The 16,636-nt window shown below is 37.6% G+C and overlaps 1 long non-coding RNA gene across 2 annotated transcripts; it reads left to right on the forward strand.

The window, feature by feature from the left end:
• The first annotated feature begins 376 nt into the window (after positions 1-376).
• LOC126819573 (uncharacterized) lies at positions 377-11,597 on the forward strand. Of its 2 annotated transcripts, none has more exons than XR_007679670.2 (3): positions 377-755; positions 7,917-8,011; positions 11,133-11,597. It is a non-coding gene; the product is annotated as an uncharacterized LOC126819573 (long non-coding RNA). The 2 variants fall into 2 exon arrangements; XR_007679671.2 differs by lacking the exon at positions 377-755 and adding an exon at positions 5,862-5,952.
• The last annotated feature ends 5,039 nt before the right edge of the window (positions 11,598-16,636 follow it).

Raw genomic sequence — 16,636 nt, forward strand, 5'->3', positions numbered from 1 at the left:
GCCCCAAATTCGATGATTTTTAAGTATAATAAAACATTTTCACTTTCTTGTCATTGAACACGGCGAATTTGTACTGCATTGATCGCGGATTGAAACATTTCGTCGGGTCCCACTCGGCGGTGTGCGACATCGGTCATTTATTTGATTTATAATTTTTCGGAAATCATAATTTCCTTTAATGCATTAAAGTTATTGGTGTACTAAATAGGCAATACTGGCTTGCTTTCATGTTCCTGAGCACACGGGTTGGGAAAGCAAGAAAAGGCGTTTGCGTCCGTCAAGTATTATAAAAATGTATTATGAACTGTAAACGAGATGCCTCTCCCGCACCTAAATGTCGCTGTTTTTACATCCGGTGTTTTTCAATTGAAATAATAACACAAAGCACAGAAAATGGTGATTAATGCATATTGTGTAGTGTGCAGCGTTTGCTACACAAATTCAGTGCATAATACGGGCCTAAAACAGGAATTGCAATGCGCTTATCTATAGAAATTGACGTATGATCTTGGGTACAGTTGTATTGGTTAACGACGTAGATCGAGATTTAATAACACAATACAAACTATAATACATTTTATTTAAGGCTTATTGTAAAACAACTAGAAGCTGACAAATATTCCGGTTAATTCTTCAGTAAATTATCTGGTAACACTAGCGGTTTTTTTTCCCGCGGAAACTGATAACGTGACTCTAAATGTTGCCGCGAAAGATGCTTCTGGGACGCCATATTGGTTTTTTGGTTCGTGCCGAAGGTAAGTTCTATTATTTTAACTCTCAACCGGGTATGTGGAAGGGATATAAAAATCGTCAATTGCTTCTTCTAAGGCTAATATATATCAGATAAAATTATATTGTATCTTAACACCCCATTAGGCTATTAGAGACAGCATACAAATACAAACAAAACATTAGGCTACCTACGCAACAGCATTATCAATGGCTATAAAACAACAAAAACACCAAATATATTTACATGTATGTAAAACACGCGCACCTATACATACATCATGTAGTAACAGAGACTATTATTATTAAGTTGAATATGAAAGCCCCTCGAATATGATTACCGGCAATGTAGGCATGGACTTTGTTGACGACCGCGATGTAAGTGGCGACGTTCATTTCAAAACACACTCAGACTGCAGCTGTGCCGAGTGAATTTCATATTTTTAAGTTATATTTTTAAAATGTATTAAAGTAAAGCTTTAAAATATACTATTCAAAAAAAGTAGGGGATATTTGATTTTGGGGCATAATACTAAAATATGCAAATGACTACGAAAAAAGTCACTATAGAACCTAACAGAAGAAACATTTCCAGTTACATGTGACGCCCAAACGCACCAATAGCTACCGCATGGAATGCAGGTGATGCTTGGGATCATCATGGGGGTCCAACCCAAGATTTGCACGACTCTGACTTTGAATGTTACAGTCATTGTGGCATTGAATTCCAGGGTGGAAACATCAGTTTAATTGTTTTAGTGACCAGAAAACAAATTTTGATATGCGTCGGCTTACCCATATTGAAAGGTTACGTGCCCTTGGCATGCTACAGATCGGCACAACACAGGCGGTTGTGGCGCGGACGATGAATGTTTCTCAGTCTGTCATAAGCAGGCTATGGTCCAGATACCGTGATACACAATCTGTACAGGACAGACCACGCTCAGGTCGACCAAGGGCGACAACTCAAGCCCAGGATCGATTTATCCGTACCTTGGCCTTGAGAAATCGTGTCATCACAGCAAATCAGATCAGCGCTCGTCTTCAAACAGACACTGGTGTGAGAGTGAGTGGCCAGACGATTCGGAATCGACTGCATAGGGGTCACCTTCGCGCCCGACGTCCTCGCGTGATCCCTTGTTTGAGAGATCATCACATTCAGGCAAGACGTCGTTGGTGTAGGGATCGTCAACACTGGGATAATCGACGCTGGAGCAATGTGATGTTTTCAGATGAGTCAAGGTTCGCTGTTGATTTTTTGGACAGACGTAGGAGGGTGTGGCGTCGTCGAAACGAGCGCTTCCAAGACGTTAACGTCATCAGACACGATCGATTTGGGGGTGGTTCTGTTATGGTGTGGGGAGGCATCACTGTTGCTGGAAGAACGGCTTTACATGTTGTTGCAGGGCGTGTTACAGGCCAGTACTACCGGGACAACATCTTGGCAGTCCATGTTGTGCCGTTCGCACGACGTCATGGCCGCCGTTTCATCTTCCAGGATGACAACGCAAGATGTCACAGGGCCAGGATCGTTACAGGTTACCTCCAACAACAGAACATCACCACATTACCTTGGCCAGCACTGAGTCCCGACCTCTCCCCCATCGAGCATGTCTGGGACATGCTTGGACAGAGGTTACGTCAACGTCAACAACGTCCTGCCAATGTCCAAGAACTTGCTGCTGCGTTGCAACAGGAATGGGACAATCTGGACCAAAATGACCTTAGACGTCTCATTAGGAGTATGCCACGTCGGATCAATGCTTGTTTGGCAAACAGAGGAGGATTTACCCGTTACTGACTTGGTTGTGATGCTGTGGTAACTTTGCTGTTTGACCCCGGGTATCATTTTACCCTTATAATGGTCAGTCTGTGCCTTACTTAGTCTAACGATCATTTGGAATAAATCGATGAATGTGAACTTCATTTCATTTTGTCATTTGTTTCTTCGTCAGTTTCATTAGGTGACTTTAATAACAATTAAAAATCAAATATCCCCTACTTTTTTTGAATAGTATAGATGGTATCTATAAACAGTCCTACCTTGTTACAGAATAATCCTATTATTCCTATAATTCACTATTGCCAGTTGAGAAATTGGCCAAAATATCATTTTCAACTTCAAATTCAAACGTTTGCAGATAGTTTTTCCATAGGGGGGGGGGGTAGAACAACAAAGGTGGTAATTGTGTTATTATTTCCGGTGTGAATGATTTTATAAGTGTCATAATGATACCTATGATCCTATAATATTGAGTTGACAGCCTATTGAGCAAAAGATATAGAAATAATTATGTTTTGACTTTCTTAGAAAATATGAAATTCTTGCTTTAACTATTAAAACTAGCTGGACCAGCTGCATGATTGTGTCAGTCCGCTGAGTGTCATAATGATACCTATGATCCTATAATATTGAGTTGACAGCCTATTGAGCAAAAGATATAGAAATAATTATGTTTTGACTTTCTTAGAAAATATGAAATTCTTGCTTTAACTATTAAAACTAGCTGGACCAGCTGCATGATTGTGTCAGTCCGCTCAGAATACACGAGTCTAGGCCAAGCGACGTAGAATTTAGAACCGACGTGATCTGCACTAGTCTAGGCTAGACATTTGCGTTGATGTGTTGCGCAAGTAGATCTAATCTAAATGAAATCTCTCATCATTAGTTTTTTCATATTACTCATATACATAGCCGTTAAACGAATAATTTGCGACACATAGCAAGCCATTTGATCTATTCTACACGTCACTGGGCTATTTGATTTGAAGGAGTTTTGTTACCCACGGCAAAATCTCGATCGACGTAGACTTAACGCGATTTTTATCATTCGGCTTCACTAAACAAATTATTAATAAAAACAGCCGTAGATCGACATCTAATAGTGCTAATGTAAATTTAATAACACTATTCCGGTATAAAAAAAAGAAATAATAATAAAAGAATAATGAAATCAATTCAATCTCTTTTAAGTATTTAAATGATCATTTTAAGTAGATACCGTTATATTACTGAGCGCCATGGAAAACGCATCACTTTTTTTTCCCAAATATTTTATTACTAGTTGGTTTTGTATGTATAATATTATGCAATACTATGAACTATTGTTTCACACAATGCTCCCAAACGCAAAAAATTTCGGCCCGTGTGCACAAAAAAAAATTGCATGAGATGCACATGAAAAACCCAATATTCACGTGCAGCATTGTGTGTGAGCCCTTTAAAAGCATGTTTTCAACTTAATGTGTTGTACATGAACTGTGAAACGTCAATTTGTCGTAATTTGTTGTTGGACGTGTGAAGGAATCGAGCTAGAGATGCCGAGACTTACTGAAAATCAACGGAATGAAGCCATGGGAATGTCCAGGGCTGGCATGTCTACGCGTGCTATTATTGCCAGACACCTCAATTGTCATCAGTCCACTACTGTAAGGTTGGTGGAACGTATTCGAGTTACTGGATCAACGCGTGACCGTCAACGTCCTGGTCCACAACGCGTTACAACCCAGGCTCAAGACCGCTACATCCGGGTCACTCATCTGCGTGACAGATTCTGCCCAGCGACTCAAACATGTGCGGCAGTCGTCGAAAGACAAGGACCAGTAAGTGCCAACACCGTAAGACGTCGTCTAAGAGAAGTAGGACTCGACGACGACCTTATGTTGGAGCTATCCTCAGGGATCATCACCGTCAGCGGCGTTTGATATGGGCTCAAGGACACACCAGACATGGAGAAGAGTAGACTGGCAAAGTGTGCTCTTCAGTGATGGGAGTCGCTTTCATCTTTATTACGCTGATGGCCGTCAACGTGTGTGGAGACGTCTTGAGGAACGTCTTGCAGACTGCTGCGTCTTCGAAACGAATCGATGGGGTGGGGGAAGTGTAATGATGTGGGGATACTTCACATTTCATCGCCGGACCGCCCTACACATTTGCAGGGGTCGCGTTAATGCTGTAGCCTACCGTGATGATGTCTTGCAACCAATTGTTGTTCCGATGTTTCGAGCGCACCCACAACTTCAGCACTTCCAACAGGATAATGCACGTTCGCATACCGCCCGTTTTAGTATGGACTTCCTGGCTGCTAACAACATCAATGTCTTGAACTGGCCAGCCATGTCTCCGGACATGGCACCAATAGAACATGTCTGGGATGAGATTGGACGCCGTCTGTATCGGAGACCACAGATGCACACCATTGCTGCTTTAGAAGCTGCTCTTGTCCAAGAATTGAACAATTTGCCCCAGGCCTTCTTTCAAACATTGGTTAATTCCATGCGACGTCGCTGCACAGCGTGCGTAAAAGCCCGTGGAGGACACACGCGCTACTGACATCTGTGTCGTACTTTTGGTTTTGACCCCTCTGACTTTGTACCGTTGATTACAGATTAAACATCCATAAGTGTACAAATGTGTTGTTATTGATGTGTTCCCATTTGAATATTGTTCACAATAAGAAGCAAAATAAATAAGATATGTTTACAGGATCATTTTGTTATACGAAAAACTAAGTGATGCGTTTTCCATGGCGCTCAGTATATATAAGTGTGAAACCTGGCCATTATTTAATTAATTACAGTTCTAAGTGAATCCCAGCAAGCACAAAATATTTCAAAAACGTTTTTTGTTTTTGTTTTTATTATTTTTCTTGTTTCTAAAAGGTTATGTAAAAAAAAAAATATTTATTAAACGTTTTTTAAATGTTTTAAGTGTAAGTTTTTCAGAAGTTTTCGATAAATATTGATAAAAATGTTTAATATAATATGTTTCGATAACGTTCATAATTGATGTTTTCTTACAAAATTTTCCATTAAAACGTAGTACCGTAAATATGATTTTTTAAACGTTTATGAACCGTTTATAAAGAACCCCCAATGAATAGGTAACAATTACCTATACACGCCATTTGAAAATTTTTTTTTTTTAAAAACATTTATTAAACGTTTATTACACCTTTAAAACTTAATTACGTTCATAACTTAATTGCAAAATATCTATATTTAATGTACCGGATAAAAAAAAAACCCAATAAAGGTCAAGATTAATTATCTTATACATATTTTATTTTAAAACACACCCAAGGTTGACAGTTGGCCCAATCAAATTTAAACATCTTTCCGCCAAAAAGGAATCCCAGCCAAACCGGCATGGCTGCTTTTTTAGAGCTGTGATAAACTATCGAGTTTTATAAGTTGCTAGAAGGCGTAACAGTTGAGAATTAGGTATGTTACGATTAATTAATATTTTGTGTCCATTTAGAAATAATTATGATATAAAAGAATTAATTGTTTCGGTAATTGTAGATTATTTTCTACTGGTGCCATTTCTCACGTAGCCGAACTTCTATTGTCATTTCATTATTGAACCCTCCTTGCAAAGTAAATTGAGTATTTTAAATATGTTTTATTATCTCTTAAATGATTTATTTTAGTTCTGAAACTTTAGTGTTTTTATTTTATAATTGTATTGCATTTTAATCATTTAGTTTTTGGTCATTTGCTATGTCTGGATTTGGAAAGAGCTATTTCAATCTATGTCTGGAATTGGAAGGGGCCATTTCAATATTTATAGTATTGTATAATGGACTTTCCCATTATCTATTATCTTTAAATTTATAGGGTTACCAATTTCATGAATTGTTTAGATAAGTTGATACTACCCCAAGCTTTGCAGGGAGTGTTAATAATAATGTAACGTGTACAAAACTTCGAGCGGGAATTAATAAGACATTAATTTCCCGTGATATATTACAAATGACAAATGCTATATGAACTTTGTGCTGTATGAACTATTTATATAGTCTTTAGTGAATGAAAACATTTTTGGCTACCATTCCTGGTTTTGAATGTCAAATATGATATGAAAACGAATATCGGTTTGTAATTTTTTGAACCGTTTCACCAGTAGTAACCGATGAACGGTTAACCAAGTCGCTGTATACATCTTAATTATTAGGCAACCAAGTCTACGATCTTAATTAAACAGATAGGTTGACACGCAACAAAACATATATGCTCTGAAAATTAAATCTTGTACTTTGTCGATCTACGGACAGGTGGATAAAATGCCGGGCTAGTGCGACTGTTAACACCACAGCTCTTTAATTACATGCTTGTGGGTTTTAGATTTAATTCAAGTGAAGGGTAATTTTATTATTAAATGTACAACATCAATATCCATGAGCATACACCTGCATAATTGAACTGACATTGATTGTAAATATTACAGTGATTGAAATATAATAATATACTAGATGTGTTTCATTTATTTCATGTTATAGCTATAGGTAACCCATCTGATGAGCCTTGGTGGTTACCAGTTTAAAGTCGTATTCTTTCTTTTGAAAACAAATTGATAAAATAATAGTACATTCGTTTTCCAATCGTCTTCGTCTTAAAGGAGTCAAGTCTCTAACTCAATATCATCCACAGTCTTCGACATTGCAACCATGGGACTCATTGTTTAATTAAACCCAACATCAATGTTGTAAACGTGAAAAGATGGGCTTCTAATGTCCAATATTTAACACAAAGTTAAAGTTTTGAAATTGCCACACGAATCGCGTGCAAGAATGCTTTCAAATTTCATTTGTAATAGAGAGACTCGAAGAATGAAGTTAAATATACCCAAGAGAATACTATATGCGGGTGTAAACTTGAATAACCAGACGCCAAAGACTGGCATTCAATTTGGACTCTTCGCGTATGGGGGGTTGGATGGCCGAATGGTTAGCACGCGCACGCTGTATCATACGGTCTGTCATTGAGTCAACTGGCGGGGTTTCGATTCCCCGGTTGTACGTGACAAGGAGTTTGGTCGCCTGTCTAACCTGGTGGGTTTTCTCTGGGTCCTCCGGTTTCCTCCCACTGCTAAAAAGACCCCTACGCGCTAGCGAATTATTGAAATAAAATTGAACCATGTGTTAGTCCCGAAATGACCAAGTTTGTGTCAAGTGGACGTTAAACCCCATTTCTCTCTCTCTCTTCGCGTATTTCGCCGAACATAACTGATTAGACATTACAGTAAAAACAGAAACGATTGAATGTAAATCAGTTAATATACATTCATATTACATTATTATATGCGTTGCAACCCATTTATGTCCATTTCTAGGTGTCAAGGAATGGAAAGTCAAAATTCCTGGTATTGTCAAACGCATAAACAGTATGTCTTTTTATTTTAACAGGTTGATGTCTAATTCCCTAATGGCCCAATTTAATTTAAAGGGAAATAAAGGGAGGCGGTCCATAATGGACTTAGAAATTTACAAAGTTGTCCGAGGTTTGTTTTTATCATACTCAATTTACGAACATATCCTTAAATATCGGATAATCAAACATGGTATGGGCATACACGAGTTTTTATTACTTCATCGATGAGTGTTGATCTTTTTATACGCCGACATTGAAATGTGGTCGTATATTGTCGTCGCCCCCGTCCGTTCGTCCGTCGGTCCGGCGTCCACAATTGCTTGATCACTTCAAAAAATGTTGTGGACGCTCTAGAGGCCAAAGTTAATATCCGATTGACTTTAAATTTGTACACAGTGTTTAAGGTCATGATACGAAGAAGCCTATTGATTTTCAGCGATTTCCGATAATTACTGCCAGAGTTATGGCCCTTGATCACTTCAAAAAATCTTGTGGACGCTCTAGGGGCCAAACTTAATATCCGATTGACTTTAAATTTATACACAGTGTTTAAGGTCATGAGACGAAGAATCCTATTGATTTTCAGCGATTTCCGATAATTACTGCCAGAGTTATGGCCCTTGATCACTTCAAAAAATCTTGTGGACGCTCTAGAGGCCAAAGTTAATATCCGATTGACTTAAAATTTATACACAGGGTTTAAGGTCATGAGACGAAGAAGCCTAGTGATTTTCAGCGATTTCCGATAATTACTGCCAGAGTTATTGCCCTTGATCACTTCAAAAAATCTTGTGGACGCTCTAGAGGCAAAAGTTAATATCCGATTGACTTTACATTTATACACAGTGTTTAAGGTCATGAGACGAAGAAGCCTATTGATTTTCAGCGATTTCTGATTATTACTGCCAGAGTTATGGCTTTTGATCACTTCAAAAAAATATTGTGGACGCTCTAGAGGCCAAAGTTAATATCCGATTGACTTTAAATTTATACACAATGTTTAAGGTCATGAGACGAAGAAGCCTATTGATTTTCAGCAATTTCCGATAATTACTGCCAGAGTTATGGCCCTTGATCACTTCAAATTTGACTTTAAATTTATACGCAGTGTTTAAGGTCATGAGACGATGAAGCCTATTGATTTTCAGCAATTTACGATAATTACTGCCAGAGTTATGGCCCTTGATCACTTCAAAAAATCTTGTGGACGCTATAGAGGCCAAAGTTAATATCCGATTGACTTTAAATTTGTACACAGTGTTTAAGGTCATGAGACGAAGAAGCCTATTGATTTTCAGCGATTTCCGATAATTACTGCCAGAGTTATGGCCCTTGATCACTTCAAAAAATCTTGTGGACGCTCTAGAGGCCAAACTTAATATCCGATTGACTTTAAATTTATACACAGTGTTTAAGGTCATGAGACGAAGAATCCTATTGATTTTCAGCGATTTCCGATAATTACTGCCAGAGTTATGGCCCTTGATCACTTCAAAAAATCTTGTGGACGCTCTAGAGGCCAAAGTTAATATCCGATTGACTTAAAATTTATACACAGGGTTTAAGGTCCAGACGAAGAGGCCTATTGATTTACAGCGATTTCCGATAATTACTGCCAGAGTTATTGCCCTTGATCACTTCAAAAAATCTTGTGGACGCTCTAGAGGCAAAAGTTAATATCCGATTGACTTTACATTTATACACAGTGTTTACGGTCATGAGACGAAGAACCCTATTGATTTTCAGCGATTTCTGATTATTACTGCCAGAGTTATGGCTTTTGATCACTTCAAAAAAATCTTGTGGACGCTCTAGAGGCCAAAGTTATTATATCCTATTGACTTTAAATTTATACACAGTGCTTAAGGTCATGAGACGAAGAAGTCTATTCATTTTCAGTGATTTTCGATAATTACTTCCAGAGTTATGGCCCTTGATCACTTCAAAAAACCTTGTGGATGCTCTAAAGGCTAAAGTTAATCTCATTGACTTTAAATTTATACACAGTGTTTGAGGTCACGAGGCGAAGAATCCTATTGATTTTCAAAGATTTCTGATAATTACTGCCAAAGTTATGGCCCTTGATCACTTTGAAAAATCTTGGGGACGCTCTAGAGGCCAAAGTTAATATCCGATTGACTTCAGATTGATACACAGAGTTTAAGATCTTGAGGCGAACAAGTATATTGCTTTTCAATGAATTTTTATGACTTGAAACAGCTAAATCCATGATACAGTATTAAAAGTTTTGTATACAAAACGTTAGCATGGGGCAGAACTTTATAAAAACCAAACAAATTTTAATAGTTTTCTGAGTTGTTGCTCTTAATCAGATTTTAGTGTATTATAAATGTTTCATTACCGAAAAAAGTAAAAATATGTGACAACTGTTGTTGACTGCCTGGACGATTTAGCTGCTGTGGGCGTATGTTTCGTTGCCTGGCAACCTATCTTTATGACTTGGACAGCTAAATCCATGATACAGTATTAAAAGTTTTGTATACAAAACGTTAGCATGGGGCAGAACTTTATAAAAACCAAACAAATTCTAATGGTTTTCTGAGTTGTTGCTCTTAATCAGATTTTAGTGTATTATAAATGTTTCATTACCGAAAAAAGTAAAAATATGCGATAACTCTTGTTGACTGCCCGGACGATTTAGCTGCTGTGGGCGTATGTTTCGTTGCCTGGCAACCTATCTTTTTTGTAATTTAACACCCATGCCTTTCTTACACGTACAAATTTATGGAGAATATGAAAGTAATAACACAAGTGGTGTCTCATATAGAATGTGTTATTGGGTCATATATAATATAATTCATATGGGGTTTAACGTCCTACTGTTCTGCTCAGACTAGGCTAATGAAGATGGGCATGCGCTATACCGCGTGCTATGAAGGAAATTTTGCCCGGGCAGCGGCACTATGGCCTATTCTTATATCGAATTCCAACTGCCAAGAGATCTTTTACTTGCACGTCAATGTGTACACGAGGCCTCGGTTTTTCATACCATCCAAACGACTAACAGTTGTCCTTGTCAGGCCTACTGAACTTTCTCGGCAAATGTAGGGACCGAAAATGCGACCTCCAGACAAGCGAGCCAGCGTTTTACCCAATAAGCCACCTTTGGTCCATAATTCATGGGATGCAGAATTATCTGTTACAGCTTTAGGACCACCTTTTTGATCGGACTGAATTATATAATTTACAAAATTTGACAGAGTAAATATACAGTTTTTTGTATTCTTCAGATAGTGTAATGATCAGTCAGCCGAGCTGCAATGAAGCCGAGATAATAACAGCAGTTTCGGCTCATCTAAAATATGAGCCGGACAGAAGAGGGACCAATTAAGTACATGTACAGTTTAAATTTGTTTATTACATGTCATATTTTATTATAATCTTTATAAGCCATTTTAAGTTCTTTTATCATCCATTTAATTTTATTTTATTTTCTATGTGTGATGTCCACAAAATGTTAACTGCGCCATTGAGCATTGAGTGTTTTATATTGGTAATAGGCGCATTATAAATAATAAATTATTATTATTATTACAGTACCAATTGCATTAAAATTACTTTCTCATTTTTAGCAATATCATTCATTACCCATTACATTGAAAGTAAATAATTACATTTTATTACTATTTAAAGATTAGTGCTAATTTAGCATTTAATCAATCAGATTTAAAGACATGCATACCATTGGATAGTTCGCACTGATGTTTATATATATATTCATATCTTTTTCATTTTATTTATTTGTGTATATATGCTTGAAAACGACTTGTGAAATCTTGTTGAAACGTTGCAGTGAAATAAACCATAGTAATTGTTATTCCATAAAAGTGCGTTATTTGATTATGTTCTAATTACTAAATGCCATTCAAAGAATGTGCCATTAAATGTAATTGAAATGTAATTGACCATTACATGATTTTCGGAATGTAATTAATTACATTTCCATTACTCATTACTTTTGAAATCTTCCATTACTCATTACATGACCATTACTTAAAATTTAATGATCAGATTCTATTACCTTTACCCATTACTGCAAAGTTATATGACTCTAGCATTAATATTGACTGTAATATAATCGTTTGAATTGAATGTTTTGAAACTACGTACTGTCCTATTAATTGATATTGATTTTATTCAGAAAGAAGCAATTAGATTGGTTGTGATGGGACACAATAACTTTGATTCTAATTGAGTGAGGGTGTTGAAACTTCGCGTATCGTTTCACTATGTCAAAACTGTGGCCCAAATCTGTCGGGCATTTAAGCACCCCCCCCCCCCCTTCCCCGAACACACACCTAATTTAACTTCCATAGTGCCGACCGCCTATTCCCGTCTTCGTTAGTCCAGTGGGGGCAGAACTGTAGGGAGTTCGGATGGGGCTTATACTGGGTTTTATACAACCTCAAAACAACAAATTCTGACGTTGTGACAACTTTTCGCCAACCACCACACAACGTTGAAAAACAACAAATTCTGACGTCGTGACAACTTTTCGTCAACCACCACACAACGTTGTGACAATGTTGCTTGAACGTCCGTACAGCGTTGTCACAACTTTTCGTCAACCACCACACAACGTTGTGACAATGTTGCTTTGACGTCCGTACAACGTTGTCACAACTTTTCGTCAACCACCACACAACGTTGTGACAATGTTGCTTTGACGTCCGTACAACGTTGTCACAACTTTTCGTCAACCACCACACAACGTTGTGACAATGTTGCTTTGACGTCCGTACAACGTTGTCACAACGTAAGAGTTTGTTGCAAAACAACCTACCGCTGACCTATTTCAGACGTTGTGATACAACCCCTGAACAATGTTGTCACAACGTTGTGTGCCCGCTGGGGGGCGGTTGTTCAAAGCTCCGTTAATGATTAACGATTCGTTAACATGGAACTATTGGATCGTTATCTTTAAAGAAGAGAAAGTCTGTTGCTGAAAGCCCCGTTAACTTTAACATGCCGTTAACTTTGCCGTTATATTTAATGGAGGTGTTGGGCTCCGTTATCTGTTTAAGGATGGCATTAGTCAGCTGTCAGTCGAAGTATACCCTTAGCAAAACATCATAGATTACCTGTTCAATTTTCTATAGAACATTATAGAGGGTTGGGCGATGGGGGGGGGGGCTATTCCATTTTCTATAGGATGAAATTCTATAGTCATCTACAGAATTTGGGGGGCCTGTAGGAAATACTGGTCCCAAATAGTCTACAGCTTCTGTAGTGCAAATCCCATAATTTATCCTACAGATTTATGCTAAAATAAAGTATTCTATAGTTTTTATAGTGTTTTCTGTAGTAAATTCTATATTTATCTTTTTGTCTTAATCAAGTTTTGTGAACCGACTGCACAGTTGTCCAACTGTCTTCAGTTTCATGTTAATACTTACTTCTAAGAAGTTGTTATACATGTACATTCGATTTAGAATTTTAAAATTCAGCCAATAAACAGTCTGTTCTTGGATTAACTTTAATCAGCCCGTTAGCTAACGGATAATGAAATGGACTTTCCAGCAACATAAATTTAACGGACCGTTAACAAACGACACGTTAGCAAGGTAACGATATCAGTTAGAATTTAACGGATCGTTAAAGTAACTTAGTTTTGAGCAACCGGCCCCAGGGTCTTTTTCGGGAAATGGATTCATTAGAAATGTTAAGAGCATCAGTATTATTCATTTGAAGAGACAGTAAATATATTTTATTAGACTTAGACAGGTTATAGAGACAGATTAAAGTGACTAAGTCTCTAACCCAATATCATCCAAAGTCTTAGAGAGAGAGAGAGAGAGAGAGAGAGAAATGGGGTTTAACGTCCACTCGACACAAACTAGTTTATTTCGGGACTAACATATGGTTTAATTTTATCAATAATTCGCTTGCGCGTAGGGGTCTTTAGCAGTGGGAGGAAACCGGAGGACCCGGAAAAAAACCCACGAGGTTGGAGAGGCGACCCTACTCCTTGTCACGTACAACCGGGTATTCGAAACCACGCCAGTTGACCCAATGACAGGCCGTATGATACAGCACGCACGTGCTAACCATTCGGCCATCCGACTCCCCACAGATTAAAGTAGCTGAGTCTCTAACCCAAAATCATCCAAAGTCTTAGACATTGAAAACACGAATTATTTGTCAGTTTAAATCAACATTGATGTTGTGATCTTACCGGGATAAGATGGGCTTCTGATATCCAATATTTAAAGACAAAATAAACATTTTACAATTGGTACACGAATCGTGAACCATAATGCGTTTCAGCGCCATTTGTAACAAGGTACTCGAAGAACGAGGCTAGACATATTCCACAAGTCATGTCAAACGATGACGCCATATTCTTATCTGGAGAGCATGCGCAATAAATACTATCGGTATAGACTGGAATAACCAGACGCTAGAGGTTGTCATTCGATTGACACTTCTGACGTATTTTGCCGAACATAACTGATTAGAAATTAGAGTAAAACGGAAACTATTGAATGTAAATCAGTTTACATACATTCATATTACATTATTATATGCGTTGTAACCCAGTTGTGTAAATGTCTAGGTCTCAAGTATTAGCGATTTAGCTCCTTTAAGCCCCATAATGGAACTCGTAGAGCAGATTAAATGGTTGGTTTTATCATCAATAATTGATTCTTACTTATATTCTGTCTCGCGATACAGGAAGCCATCGAGCTACGATATCTCCGTCTATCGAGATTTATGTCATAAAAGCTGTAATGAATACCGAGTCAATCGGTTTTATTTGTTGATAAAGACGTCAACATTAAAAGGGTGTTCCCATGATCATAGTTTATCAAATGGAAGCCTAAAACTAAAATCTTATCTATGGAGATTTATGTTATAAACCAGAGTCCTGTAGTGTTAATCAAATTTAAAGACGCATTCTATTAACGGTCAACCTCATACCAATTAGTAACTATACGCCAAAATGTAATCCCATGATCACGATTTATCAAATGGAAAACTAAAAATGAAGACTTATCTATGGAGATTTATGTTATAAACCAGTGTTAATCGAGATCAAAGACATTCTATTAACGATCAATAGTCCAGTCAATCTGGCGAACAAAAATACCAAACCTTGAAACAATTGCAACAGAAACAGGGTTTGCGGTAAACAACTTCTGAGCTGGTTCTTAATAACATATTAAAATGTAGATTCATGGCGGTACGGGAAAATTTATAATTTGCATAAATCCAAGATGGCCTCCCCACCCCTACGTTTGTTTTCTCTCAATACATCTATGCAGGTACGGGAGGGATGTGGCCGAATGGTTAGAACATGCGTGCTCTATCATAAGGTCTGTCATTGAGTCAATAGGTGTGGTTTCGATTCCCTGTTTGTACGTGACAAGGAGTTGGGTCGTCTGTCCAGCCTCGTGTGTTTTCTCCAGGTCCTCTGGTTTCCTCCCACTGCTAAAGACCCCTACGCGCAAGCGAATTATTGAAATAAAACTGAACCATATTAGTCCCGAAATGACCTAGTTTGTGTCGAGTGAACGTTAAACCTCATATCTCTGTCTGTCCTCTCCTCTCCCTCTCTCTCTCCCTCTCTCTCTCTCTGCAGGTACTCCGTTGAGGTTGCTATTTTCAAAGATCGAGGCGATTATTCTACCAGTAAGATATCTGGACTACAATTCCACATCGCTATTCTCCGTCGTTTTGTGGCATGGAGCACAAACTCTTACGATTAATGAAATGAAATGAAATGGGGTTAAACGTTCCATATACTGCATATAGATTCACTTGCTAATGTTAGGTTCCGTCCCTATTGAGTCCACGATCTGGTTACGTGCAGATACGTTCGGATACGTGCAGATACATTATGTAAGAGCTAAATCTTCGTTTGGCCTCAAATGTTATATAAATCATTACTTAGACATTTGTTCACATGTCAAGTCCATTATCAACGCTCTTGATCATCGGATGTTTTTGATTTTCAACGGATTTAAACACGATTGCAATAGGCGAAAGACCGAAGGAATTTTATCGTTCAAGTTCGTTGCAACAACCTCTGTGGGAGATTTTAATTTTTTAAGATCTCCACACATTCAGCATGTGCCAGTATTTAATAATTATTTTTTAAAAATGGAATTCTTTTTAACCTAATAAACATTACACGCGTAGGAATACGCACTATGATCAATGCCGAGTGCCATTTTGGCCAATCAAAATAAAGAAAACTTCTATCCCCGATCCTTCAATCATGGCGTACAAGGACACATTCCTGACCAGAAAAATGAAGTGCCTTATTCATCAGAATGCAACACAGCCCTGCAAGTTACTGGTTTTTAACGACAACACCTGGAGGCATTGTGTGGAATATTCAAAACAGTGGCAGACTTTGGATGGAGAAGAAAAAATTAAAAAACATTGCAATCACGTATCGAGATGTGTTCCAACTCGAAGGTATGTTTGTATGTTATTATTAGTTATTTTATTATTATTATTTTCTTAGTCTTAGTATTTAACTTTTTTCTAGGCTGTGAGTGTTCACGTTGGTTGTTGTTAAAAAATATAATATGTAACAGGCATTGCCTGAGTAGAGCGAAGCTGATTATTGTCAAATATAAAACCTTCATAATTAATTTTCTCAAGTGATACAAAAAATGTTAAATAATTTAGTTTTTCCAAATTGATTTTCATTTAGATCTAATTTGTATACATTAATTTTGTTTTTTAAAAAAGAACAAAAAAGTGTGAGAATTATTTTCATTGA

Source organism: Patella vulgata, chromosome 4, assembly GCF_932274485.2.
Source record: "Patella vulgata chromosome 4, xgPatVulg1.2, whole genome shotgun sequence".
Taxonomy (NCBI): domain Eukaryota; kingdom Metazoa; phylum Mollusca; class Gastropoda; family Patellidae; genus Patella; species Patella vulgata.